This window comes from Schistocerca americana, chromosome 2 (genome assembly GCF_021461395.2).
Source record: "Schistocerca americana isolate TAMUIC-IGC-003095 chromosome 2, iqSchAmer2.1, whole genome shotgun sequence".
NCBI lineage: Eukaryota > Metazoa > Arthropoda > Insecta > Orthoptera > Acrididae > Schistocerca > Schistocerca americana.
In genome coordinates, this window is record NC_060120.1 from 1,037,801,406 (window position 1) to 1,037,815,921 (window position 14,516).

Consider the following 14,516-nt stretch of genomic DNA (forward strand, 5'->3'; position numbering starts at 1 on the left):
AACAAAGCTTACAAACAACACTCATTTGCAGTCTCAGTAGGGTAGGAGGTGTTGACACAGTTTGTACTATCGCCTAGCAAAAATTTGTAAGGAAGTGCAAAAACCATGGGCATTAGAACTGGCAATGATACCCTGTTCTCTCAAATCTCGCCGACGATAAGGTCATTTTCGCCGAGGAAGAAATGAATATATGTTACATGTTAAGAAACCTTAAAGAAGAATATGAACAGAAGGGCATGAAAATAAACTTCAAAAGGATTGAATACTTCGTTGTCGAGGTAAAGGAGGGGATCTTTCTTCGGGTGATGGATCTTAAGTGTGTTATATCATATAAATACTTGGAGGCAATGATTTCGGACAAGGATGGATGCAATGAGGAAATAAAGCACAGAACAAGCCAGGGAAAGGTAGCAATCAAGTAGCTACATACCATCATTTGGAATAAAAATACGTAAAAAATTGAAAAGTATATACAAAACAGTAGTTGAGAGCTTAGCTCGGTATGGTGTTGAACTGTGGGAAGTCTGAACGGTCACTGGGAAGAAATAAAAAGCAATGGAAATAGAGTTCTGATGACAAAGTTGTGAAGTAGGAAGGAAACACGAAATAAGAAATGAAGAGAATAGATGGTAGTTTCCACGGGTATTGTAGACATAATATAAACCAAACGGCTAATATTATGTGGACATCTTAGAAGAATGCTTCAGGAAAAATGGTCTTCTAGAATGTAGCACTGGAGACGTCCACGAGATAGAAAAAGAGGAAGTCCCCAGCTACAATGGATGCGAGAGACGCCAAATGGTGTAGAATACTCGCAGGAAGAAGAAGAAGAAGAAGAAGAAGCGGCGAACATCAAACTTAGTGATGGTGTCGGTCTTTCTGTACATACTCAACCTTCAATACGACACATCTCTCCCAGCGATGGCGTGCTTGATGGAGACCTCGGTTGTAAAAGTCTGCATTTTCGGTAATCAGGAAACGATCCACCTCGGATGTCAACCCACCGTCATTCAGGATATACTTTCCACGCAATGGATGTCAAGTAGGAGAATACGGGGGGGGGGGGGGGGGGGGGGGGGCAAAAATTTGATAGCCCGACGAAGCAACATGTGTGACTTGTATCCTGTGCGGAGTAAACAGGGACATATTTGTGGACCAGAAACACCCTTAGGACGATTCCCGCGAAGCTTCGTCTTGACACCCTCTCGCAGCCTCGTCAGATTTCGGTAGTATGCTGCTATGACTGTTTTCCGCTTACTATGATAATCTGTTGGTACCACACCACTGCGGTCCATAGAAACAACACCTCGCCCGATCAAGGTGCCGAATCCACATGTATCCATTACTTACTTTGTCTCTTGGTCCTAGTGAAACACTCAGATTCGTCCATGGCGATTACGAATCTAAACAAGTCATCTAGGATAACCTGGTGAAACTGCAGCATTTTCGCTGCTGTCTATGTTAGACGGGCTGTTTGAACGGGTACTGCCATTTTCAATCATTGTCGTGTCTGAAATGTGTAACATGGAAATTGATCAATGCCTGATTTGGAGTTTTTCGACTATCGCTTCGATTGTGATACGCCGGACTTCGACCACCAGGGGCTCCACTTATCTTCACAGAGAGATGATCTTCTTCGTCATTCAGGTTTGTTTGACCACAATGGAAGCGTCTGCGCCTCGATATCTCTATGTCAACTGATGGTGCACTGTTGCCGTATGCTCCCGCTAACTCAGCATGGTTTGTTGCAGCGTTGTTCCTCTTCAGATGCAGAAAACAACTAACGCACTACACTCCGCTTTATGAATGGGCTGCGCAATTTTCTTTTCACTCTTCTAAAGAAACAAAAATTAATCACATTTCTCCTTCTGTAGGCTGTCTCAGTTCACTGCTGGATATATACCTGCTCCATATGTTTCCATCGCCTTCGTACCTGGTACATTCGAGTTTGAGCACCAGTTTCGCTTCATCAAGCCATCTGAGGTCTTCCAGTGTCTCTCTTGTGGTCCGATGGTCTCCAGTGAGCGATCCTAGGCGTCCACTTACTGTGATCTTGTCGAGCTACGTGTCAGACCTACGGCCATTTCATTATTCTAATTTTTTCTAAGACGTCTGTTACCTGTGTTCTCCTACTAGTGTAGGATCGAAACCCATCCCTGAGACTGACTCCTAGCATCTGTCGCTCCACGGCTGGTTATGTCCACTGTGATTTACAAACACTTTCCTTAGTCAGAGTCATAGTTTCCAAGCCATAGGTTGTAATTGATAGTATGCACATGTTATAGGCTTTAGCTTTCGGGTTATATGGGACGTCTTTATTGGTCAGGATGAGTTTTAGTTTCCGAAACGCTGCCCAGCTGAGCCCTGTTTTGAGGGGGATTTTTGCATTATGATTGTTTTTTCCTAATTTAATCTTGTATCCAAGATAGATATATTCATCAATAGCTTCTATTGATTGGTTTCCGCCTCTTAAATGGTTCGTTATCTGGGATTAGTATTTTGGTTTACTACTATTCACTTCCAAGCCAATCTTCACAGGGCAAGTTTTTGTTCTTGGAAACTCTTTAGTTGTTTCAAGTGTTCATTTACGAACACAACATCAATCACGCAACTTCATTTCTTTTTCGAAACAGTAAGTACAGCTCAATGATCACGTCGTGTATGTTACCTTTGGTCAGCTGTTGCGTGACAGCTGTCACAGACTACTGGAACGCTTTACACCACCCCCTCTTCATCCGTACGAATGGAAACAGTGCGGCGACACTGACAGACACCGCACAATAGTGTCAACAACAACAACAGGTTCGTGGCAGCTTCAGAACCGGGGAATGTGCCGCATCACGGGCAGCTAGAGCTTGCCCTCGCTCACGTAAGGCTTCGTTCGCTCTTTTATGGGCCGTGAAGGCACGACTCCCACCCTGTGTGTGCGCCCATTCCATCCTGCCGTCCGGCGTTCACAATCCCTGTCACACAGCACGGGCGAGACGTGCTGGCGGCCACTCATAGGGACCGCCGCTCGTCCAACGCGTTACAAGAAGAGCCCACACACGTTCGCCCTTCTGAGTCACGCATTTGTACCCTCCGCAAGTCACCGCACGCTTCAAGAGGAAGGTTAATTATAACAACCCTGTACGTAGTAAAGTGCAGCTACTGACAGAGGTTCAGTGAGGTCGATAACTATCGTATGGCAAAATTTGACATATGCAACTGCGATAATGCGGAACCGATTTACGCTGGGAAACAAATCACTTCCAATTTTGGTCTATGCTAATATTAAGAAACTGTGAAAGCGGAAGTTTATGATGATGGTGATGATGATGATGATGATTGGTTTTGGGGTCGCTCAACTGCGTGGTCATCAGAGGCCGTACGAAGTCCCAATTTTTACGAAGTCCAATTTTTTTACACAGTCCAATCTAACCACAGTCACAAATTATGATGATGAAATGATGAGGACAACACTAACACCCAGTCCTTGAGCAGAGAAAATTCCGGCCTGGAATCGAACTCGGGACCCCCTGATGCAGAGGTAGCAACGCTAGCCACTAGACCACGAGCTGCAGACAGAGTGGGAGTTGATAACAAAATAAACATAATAACTCGCAGTTGTTTGACCTTTTCTGCCCACGCCCCCTTTCCTAATTCATTACATTTGGAAACACTTCGATGCCCATTTCTTACATTCACTGTTCAGAGCGTCAGACTGGCACCTGGTTCCGCATTAAAACATTACAATAGCTACCAATCTGCGCTGCCATACCATAATTATATCCCACACTGGACCTTTGTGAGTTTCTGCACCTTAATTATATCCACCCGGTACCATTTTGGCGATTTTCTATTCTATCCACTCGGCTGATAGGTATCTCTACGAGTTGCAGAAAAGCAGCCTCAGAATAAGATCAGAGCAAGTAAAAGGCTCCCTACGTACGTACCTCAGAGCTTCCATGCCACTGCCGAAGTCACACTGACAGCATTGGCCTGAATCCACAACCTCATGGCAACGAGCAGCGGTCGAGACATATTACGCGACGTATTCCTCCGCGGATTTAATCGGAAATGTTCACTGGTGGACGCAGATTAATTCCCTGCTCCGTAACATTATCAAATCACTGAAGGGTCTCCAGCCTCGCTTTACCGGAGTGACAGGGTTAACCCTCTCACAGCTTCGAAGTCTCAATAATTAAGAGTCATGTAGCTCAAACTATAAGGTGTGTTCAAATGAAAAAGACACTATACTTACATCTACAGAAATTTCGATAAAAATATCGTAATTACAGCTCATGTGCAACAGTACATCTACAAAATATGTGCTGCTGATACTGATACACTGATACTGATACACTGATCCCAGCGCGTAGGACGGAGTGTATGGCTTCAGTGCTCCAGCGCACTTCGATCTTAATGTCCCCGAGATCCTGAACAACACGTACCTTCATCATTGGATTGGAAGGGAAGATCCTGTCCCATCACGAGACCACCGAATCTCACACGTCCGGGCTTTTTCCTCTGCGGTTACGTCAAGGCATTGGTGTATGAAACCCTGTAGAAACGGATGAAGACCTGCTTGCTAGCTGGTATCTTTGACAATGTGCAGCAGAACTTCATGCCATCTCTGAGACTAGCAGTCGTCACTTTAGACGATTACCATGTCCTACGTCATCGTTATGTGATGTGTGCTGTGTATATCCATAACACAATAAATATGCATTTCCAACAGTTGATTCCGTATTGTTTGTGGCCTTCAGTCCGAAGACTAGTTTGATGCAGCTCTCCATGCTAGTCTATCCTGTGCGAACCTCTTCATCTTCAGATAACTACCAGAACCTAGATCCTTCTGAATCTGCATACTGTATTCATCTCTTGGTCTCCTCCTACGATTTATACCCCTCCCCCCACAGTAACAAACTGGTGATCGCTTCAGGTCTCAGAATGTGTTCTATCAACCGATCCCTTCTTTTGGTCAAGTTGTGCTGCAATTTCTTGTCTCCCCAATCCTGTTCACTACCTTCTCATTAGTTACATGATTTTCCCATCTCATCTTCAACATTCTTCTGTAGCACCACATTTCGAAAGCTTGTATTCTCTTTTTGTCTAAACGTCTTATCGTCCATGTTTCACTTCCATACATGACTACGCTCCAGACAAATACACTGCTGCCCACCGTAAATGCAACACCAAGAGAGACAAGAGGTAGCACAACAAGATTTATTTTGTAGATAACATGTTGACCAAGTATCAAATGATTACGTTTACAGACGTCTGTGACATGTGGTTCCTGCCAGAATAAGTAGCCAGAGTAGCCGCCATTGTTGGAGATCACCGCTGCCACACGTCTCGGCATTGAGTCAAAGAGACGTTGGATGTGTTCCTGGGGTACAGCAGCCCAAGCAGCTTCCACACGTTGCCAAAGATCATCTGGTGTGGCAGCTGGGGATATAATCTGGGTCACTCGTTGAGCAACCATGGACCACAGGTTTTCCATCGGCGAAAGATCCGGAGAGCGAGCCGGCCAGGGAAGCAATTCAATCTGGTTATTGACGAAGAACCTTTGGACAATGCGTGCCACGTGTGGTCGCCATTTATCCTGTTGAAATATGGCTGTGGCCGAGCCCTGAAGGTAAGGAAGGACAACTGGCTCCAGCACCTCGGATATGTAGCGCCGGCTATTTAAAGTACCGGCAATGCGTACTTGAGGCATGTGAGACTAATATCCAATACCGCCCCATACCATAATACCCGGTGCAAGACCAGTGTGGCGGAGCATAATGCAGCTGTCCAGCATCCTCTCTCCACGGTGTCTCCACACTCTAATCCGACCATCGTGGTGCTGCAGACAGAAGCGTGCCTCGTCAGTAAAGACAACGTCATTCCATTCTGCCGTCCACATCCGTCTGTCATCACACCACTGGCGACGGAGACGTCTGTGGTTCTGCGTCAATGGTAGACGAAGCAATGGACGTCTTGCGGACAGGCCACCCTGCCGTAAACGGCGTCGAATGGTACGCACAGACACTGGATGATGCATTACAGACGCAATGTGCTGTGCTATGGTTCGGGATGTCACTGAGCGATCCGTCACTGCCATGCGCACAATTTGCCTATCAGCACGTGCAGTGGTGCACCGAGGTGAATGCGATCGACCACGTCGCTCCGTCGTACCCTCCTGCATCCAACGGTCGCATATCCGCATTACAGTTGTTTGGTTTCGTCCAACACGACTAGCGATTTCTCTGTATGATAGTCCGCAATCTCGGTAAGCCACTATCCTTCCTCTGTCGAACTCAGATACTTGATCAAAAGATGTTCGCTGTTGTCTACGAGGCATAACTGATCGTCTTGCGAAACAACCACAAGGTAAACACACGTGCCGAACGTACACTCGTCGAAATCGCCATGCCTTAAATGGCGCTATGAGGTGGCGCCACAGGCGCGCGTGATGTGCGTCTGCGCTGAAATTCTAATCAGTTGCATATCTCATCGCTGCAAACCCATGGTGTAAAATTCGCTTGAATCGGATGCTTCCTTCAGGGTGTTGCATTTACGGTGGCCAGCAGTGTACTTCCACAAAAGATATCCGAACACTTAAATCTGTATTCGATGAACAAATTTATCTCCTTCAGAAAAGTGTTTCTTGCCATTGCCAGTCCAGATTTTATGTCCTCTCTAATTCGGCCATTATAAGTTATTTTGCTGCTCAAATAGCAAAAGATGTATTACAAGAATGATGACTGCACACGTCGCTCTGCATAAGTTCCGGACACTGAAGGGTTTGAAAACAGGCGTTGGCCCGATGACTGCAGTGGGTCTGGAGAAAGTGATTGGGAAATTCGAAAAGACTGGTTCTTTTGGTGTGTAACCTGGTAGAGGGAGGAAACGAATAGATTCGACGTCAATAAAAGCAGTGGCCACAGCAATGCAGGAGGAGACGAGTGGTGGTGTGCAAACGTGTAGTGCACGGAGAACTGCCCGAACATTGGACATACCCGTGGACACGGTGCGTAAAATCCTACGAAACATCCTTTTTGCTATCCATTCAAAATTACCCATGTGCACGAGTTGCCTCCTGTTGACCTACCAGCAAGAGAGACCTTTGCTTTAGAATTTCTTGCTCGCATGGAAGTAGACAATGATTGGCCGTGGAAGATTTTGAGGACAGACGAAGCAAATCAACCAGTACCACTTCGTCTTGAAACGGTCACTGTGTGCTTCGTGTTTAAGGCTCATTTATCATAGGGCCATATTTTTTCGAAGAGGCAGGTGCTTCCGGTCCTGTTATCTGCACCGTCACTGGTAACCGCTATGAGTTTCTTTTGCGCAGCCACGTCATTCCGGCTCTCCAACAGCGTGGGTGTGTGGATGGTATCATTTTTATGCAAGATTGCGCACCTCTGCACATTGCAAATCCAGTTTTAGCTGCTGATCTTAATCCGTGTGACTTCTGGCTGTGGAGTTACCTGAAAGGTGTTGTGTTCAGTGTTTCGATTGAAAACGTAGCTGCATTGAAGGCACGCACTGCGCAACACATTCTGAACGTGACCCCGGAAGCACTTCGATCAGCTGTGGAACGTGCTGTTTCTCAATTTCAACTTGTTGCAGAAAACGGTGGACAGCATATTGAACATGTTTTGCGCCAGTCACACGGAAATTAATTATCCAATTTGATTTATGCATTTTATGCGGTTTTTGGGCTCAGGACAATTCAAAACCGATTTTTCCCATCCGATGTGATATAACCTTGCCGTGGTGAATGAGATTACGTAACTAACAGTATCACACCCATGCACACTGAGTGCTATAGTTTGTTTAGCGTCAACGTACAGTTTAGACATTCTTGCATGATTCATTTGTCATTTGTAGTCGACCACTGCTAAATTATGATACTTACAGCGCCATCTATTGCTACATTTTGTAACTATTTATTTTTCTTCTGCCATGCGTTTTCCCCCTTCTCCAATAATATTCCGTTGCAGTTTGACGTCATTCTGACCAGTTGTGTTATTTCTACAGCGGTTCGGAAGTTTAATTTTAAATACTCTGTATATGGATGGGAGTAAAGCCACACGGTCCGTTGAATTGACTTTATACATTAAATATTTTATTGTATTTAGTTATCGAACATCATACACTGAGTGTGAACATTCTTAAGGGCTTATTTTCATTTACTTTGCTTCATTTTCGAGTGAACCTTCCATGTGTTCCATAACTTCAATTATGGAGTATATTCTCACTTTAACTGCAATTAAACCCCAGAGGGAATAACTTAGCTTATGCAGCTACGAAAATTTTATTGATTACGGTTTTCATCTATGCAGTAAATTTGTGACGTAGTTGAACTTCGGGACAGGAGGCATTGAAGGTGGAGAAGTTGAAAATTCTGCTACCAGATTAGCTCAGATCTTTTGAGTTTACTTGGCGGTGTACGATATGGAGAGCGAAAAACATTTGCTTCACACGAATTGCATCTATAAAATGCAGCTCATTCACCCGTCTATTTACCAACTCCATGAGTGCTATAGTATGGTTAACTCTTGTTAAAAGAGCTCGTTAATTCTTCCGTTGCAGTGTCCGAAAGTTGAAAGAAAAGTTAGATTGCATTCATTCGCATATGTGTTGGATTTCCCTTAGAGGGACATAAAACCTGGATTATAGTCTCTTATGAGCTCACAGGCTAGATTAAAATTGTGGTGGAAGGTTTTCAGGTTGAAGAACCTCTGAATTAATTTATTTTATTTTCCTATGATTGCTTATCGTGGCATATAAGCTAGCCACACATTGCAAGAGCAGTCTGATATGTATCTAACGATTAGATTTTATCCCCAGGGACGTTGACATGAGAACAGTGTGAAACGTCCGTTACATCTGCAACGTTAACAACATGTTCGGAAAAAAATCAGTTTTCTGACACCTGAAAGGGTTTTGACAGTTCGACGTGATGTAAAGTTTCTTATCCTTTCGCGATTGTGATCAGAGCAGACGCATCCTTCTCGGTACTCGTTACAGATTCGTGACCGGCGATGAATGGGTCGTATCTCGCATCTGCTGTTGTCACGGCTGTCGATACGGCAGTCTGATGCCGCACGCTGAATTGTCTCCTACCTAAACGTGCGGCGCCTGCACAGTTTAAAGGCGACGGTCGGCTATCGGGATGACGGACGGAATGCGCTTGCCGCCGGTGCACTGAACGGACAAATAGATCCCCATCTGGCCGCCACGCGTGCCGGGTGAACGATGCAGCTCCAACCGTCTTCCTCGCTGCAATTACCGAAGCACGCGCTATCGCCCTACCATCTGGCGGCCATTAGCAGAATTAACGACACCCGCTGCTCTTAACTGACGGCGTCCTGAAATATATATAGAAATTATGATAACTGTCAAATATGAGTAGCACACATTCGATAAATTAGCAACTCAATCTGCATTACAGCCTTTCTGCAATACTACGGTGAACTTCAAAAGCTGCTAAATCTCTAACAATAACGGGAAATTTTTGAAGCATGCTCTAGTGGACCTGGATAAACAAAATAATGAAAAATTCGTCTTTGTGTTTTTCTGTATACGAAAGTGGTCCAGATTTTTCTCTTGAAAGCAGCTCATGAATTTTGTATTACGCTTAATTACATATTTTAATTAATCGATATTTTTCGAAAGACTCCTGCTGCTTCATTAACATTTAAATAGCAAAACACTGCACCATTTACGTACTTTCATGCGCAGCACAACGCTTTTCAGGAATTTATTCCCATTTTTAAGAGCATCTATTTATTTTAATACTGCACGTGTTGTCTACAAGTGTGTTCTGCGTCTCTTGCCCTGCAGTCGTCTTTTATAGTTTTACTGCAACCGGAAAAAATAAATCTCGTAATATTTTAGACAGTAATATTAGAAGTTCGTGTTTTTTGTATCTACTTAAAGGTATTGTGCCTCCTTCATAGAGCAGAAATCCACATGAACCATCACTCACTTCGTTCGTTTACGTGAAATCGAAATATTTTACAAATATATTACCACAGTATTGGTAAACGAAGAGTGTGGATTCAGCCAGAAGTGTTACATTTTTCGTGGATTAGACTAATTACATCAAACTTTCCTATCAGTAACTCCTCTGACTACTTAAATTATTAGTTGCGTTTTACAATCTACTGTATTTTTCTAGTATTTTGTTACAAATATTGAGTGGAATGTATGAAGGAACCAACATATTTATGGATTTCCTATTGTTATTATATGCAGGAGAAACATTTGAAGGAATTAACCAATTCACTGTATAGCATGTCAGAACTTTTCTCCTGATTTTTTCGGTTTACAAGAATTTTCAGTTCCTCCATTAAATCCATTATCTGTGATTTCTGGAAACGATGGACTAGCTTAAGATCTTCTCCTTTGTTTGTGGATGGGTCTACAGCGTCCTACGAGTGTTCCTACGGCTGGCTTTGTGAATTGGTTAAGTATATAACAGTTGATGTGTAAGTGTACCGAGAATGAAAATTCCGTGCAATCTGTTTTATATAGAAGCTTGAGCAAAAACAAAATCACATGTAAAATTAGCTTAATGTACTATTATTTTCTGAGATTAAAATTTAAGAAATCCAAAGTCTTTTTTCTCTCGTAGCAAAACGTTATAAAGGAGACTGAAGGGCAAGGGAAACACAGCAAAACACACGCAGGCGTCACGTGTTGTACTAATGTAAATAGTTGCACTTGAGAAATATACATCGTGGTATGCAGCGTTTTATTATATAAATCATTAATTATACATATTTTAATTTATTTTATTCATACTTCCATTAAATCGACAGATAACACAGGGTGATTGAGCTGCCCCTACTGATGGGTTTTATGCAACTCCAATACCTTGAAAAACCACATGCGAAAATTTAATATTCTCTCGCTACCTACACGCAACCTATTACGTCTGCATAAATAATGAACAGGACCTATTGGTAAGAAATTAAATGAAGGTGAATTTTCCACTGGGATACGTTTTCGCTGGAGCCCACAGCTTCGGAGTTATTAAAAAAAAAAACTTTTGATGGCCAGTTTTTTAGTTTTTTGTTAAATAATTCGGAAACTACGACCTCTAGCGAAAACATATTCCAGTACAAAATTAAACTAGATTAAATTTTCTAGAGAAAGGGCTGTTCGGTTTTTTCTATTGGACTAATAGTTTGCGTGTAGTGACCGAGAGAATATGAAAATCTTGCGCGTGGTATCTGAAGTCGATGCAAGTTGCATAAAACCCATCGCTAACGGCAGCTGAGTCAGCCGGTTTATTGTTCCAGCCAGTCACATACGTCTGATATTTAATTTGCGGGTTTCATTCCGAGTATAGTACACAGCTGAAAGATCCTCCCTATATTAGATTTCAGAGTCTCTGTTTGGATTTCTTTAAAGTCAGTACCGCCATTAGACTGTTTTTTATTTGCAGTGTTACATTTACACGATCATGATTTCGGCTTGAAAGTGTCATTATCGAGTGATTTAAGTGTTATACAGTGCCTAACACTTAAAACACTTGATAATGGCACTTATACAGTGCCTCACACTTAAAACACTAATCATGATCGTGTAAATGTAAGACTGCAAATAAAATACAGTCTAATGGCGGTACTGACTTTAAAGAAATATATTATGACTGTGGCCCCACATTATGAAAAAACTATCATATCTCTGTTTAGAGTTTCAAATCGCATTCATATTGTGGTCGGCAATGGTCTCTTCCGCACTTTGTACAACTACCTGGTAATGAAATGAAGGTTGTAATGGTTCTATATTTACGTGACCATTACGGCACTCCAACCCCAGTTCTCGATACCAGTAATATCGTACTAATTTTCTGCGAAGTAACAGACATATCTTTGTGACAATATTCACATTTGGTTTTATTGATGTATAGGTACTCCGATGGATCGATATATTACAGTGATATGGTTCTTGTGTGTACTCATTTCTGTGAGACTGTCATAATCTTTGACTTACTTGTAACCGTTTTGGCGCGAATGCGCACAGAGCAGTCTTTGTTTCACTTTGCAGAAGTTAAGTTGTTATTTCGCTTTGTAAAAGAACAGTGAAGTCTTGTGTTTGGTTAAAGCGGAAATTAAATACATGAAGACTGATACAAAACTGTTTTCTTGATGATGTGACAATTAAGAAGTATATGTGAATTTACAAGAAGTTTAATAAAAAATGTGGATCGTGAACAACAAGTCAAAAATTATTTCTACCATACCATTGTTCTGATTTGGGATTGTTTGATCATTAAGAATTTCCAGAAAAACATATTTGTTAGCTCTTCAAATATTGCTAAAATACAGATCTGGACCTTCTAGCAGTCACAGTGGAATCACCCTAGAATCAACAAGATGAGCCATAACAACTTCGACGAAATCTACGTGGGAATCCATTCAAGATAAGGGCCAAAATTAATGACTTTTTTTACAGTGACTTCATTATTTCCATTCTGACGATACCATCCACAGTCAATAATTTTGTTGTTGCTCGATAAAGCGAACATATGCTGCGTGAGCAACATTATTAATCTGATTTCTAACCTACTTTGCAAGTGGTAGTACTGTTAGAAGGTGCACTTGTGGAAGTAACAACTCTGGTTTTCGCCTGAAATCATGTATACGAAAAGTGGGATTCACAGAACAGGAACAGAAGTTTATCCCCAGTGAATGCGAATACGATTTTTTATCACTGGGCAAATTCGTCCTGCTTTCTATAAGAGACGATCAAAAAGTTTCCGTTCGAAGGCCGTACAAACTAGCGTCTCTTGGCGCACCATTCCACAATGGTAATTTTCGAGGGACAAATTGCCCATAAACATTCTCCGTTGTCCGATAGATGTCTACCTGTGTGCGTCCTTCGGCAGCCAAGACAACAATAACCTTAGTCCTGTTTGGTTGCATTTGGTAATAACGTCGCCATAGTACATTTTTCAGCATTTACCGCACGCAGGTCGGAAAGGCACGAATGCCACACTTATAGCTTGCCTACATGTCGGTACTTATATACCTGCATCGGAGTCGCGCTACGTAGCACATAGGCTGCAGTAACGCCTCAACTTTTTGTTGCCGTGTACCGCAAGTCTCTAGAGCAACGGAAGGTTCCAAATGATTGGAAATGAGCACAGGTAGTTTCAGTTTTCAAGAAGGGTCGTCAAGCAGATGCGCAAAACTATAGGTCTTTATCTCTGACATCGATCTGTTGTAGAATTTTAGAACATGTTTTTTGCTCGCGTATCATGCCATTTCTGGAAACCCAGAATCTACTCTGTAGGAATCAAGATGGATTCCGGAACAGCGATCGTCTGAGACCCAACTCGCTTTATTTGTTCATGAGACCCAGAAAATATTAGATACAGGCTCCCAGGTAGATGCCATTTTCCTTAACTTCCGGAAGGCGTTCGATACAGTTCCGCACTGTCGCCTGATAGACAAAGTAAGAGCAAAGAATATCAGATCAGGCGTGTGGCTGGATTGAAGAGTTTTTAGCAAACAGAACACAGCATGTTGTTCTCAATGGAGAGACGTCTATAGACGTTAAAGTAACCTCTGGCGTGCCACAGGAGAGTGTTATGTGGCCATTGCTTTTCACAATATCTATAAATGACCTAGTAGATAGTGTCGGAAGTTCCATGCGGCTTTTCGTGGATGATGCTGTAGTATACAGAGAAGTTGCAGCATTAGAAAATTGCAGCGAAATGCAGGAAGATCTGCAGCGGATAGGCACTTGGTGCAGGGAGTGGCAACTGACCCTTAGCATAGACAAATGTAATGTATTGCGAATACATAGAAAGAAGAATTCTTTATTGTATGATTATATGATAGCGGAACAAACACTGGTAGCAGTTACTTCTGTAAAATATCTGAGAGTATGCGTACAGAACGATTTGAAGTGGAATGATCATATAAAATTAATTGCTGGTAAGGCGGGTGCCAGGTTGAGATTCATTGCGAGAGTCCTTAGAAAATGTAGTCCATCAACAAAGGAGGTGGCTTACAAAACACTCGTTCGACCTATACTTGAGTATTGCTCATCAGTGTGGGATCCGTACCAGATCGGGTTGACGGAGGAGATAGAGAAGATTCAAAGAAGAGCGGCGCGTTTCGTCACAGGGTTATTTGGTAAGCGTGATAGCGTTACGGAGATGTTTAGCAAACTCAAGTGGCAGACTCTGCAAGAGAGGCGCTCTGCATCGCGGTGTAGCTTGCTGTCCAGGTTTCGAGAGGGTGCGTTTCTGGATGAGGTATCGAACATATTGCTTCCCCCTACTTATACCTCCCGAGGAGATCACGATTGTAAAATTAGAGAGATTCGAGCGCGCACGGAGGCTTTCCGGCAGTCGTTCTTCCCGCGAACCATACGCGACTGGAATAGGAAAGGGAGGTAATGACAGTGGCACGTAAAGTGCCCTCCGCCACACAGCGTTTGGTGGCTTGCGGAGTATAAATGTAGATGTAGATCGCCCCTTTTAAGTGTCATTGTCAATGGTCAGTTATGAGAGTGATAGA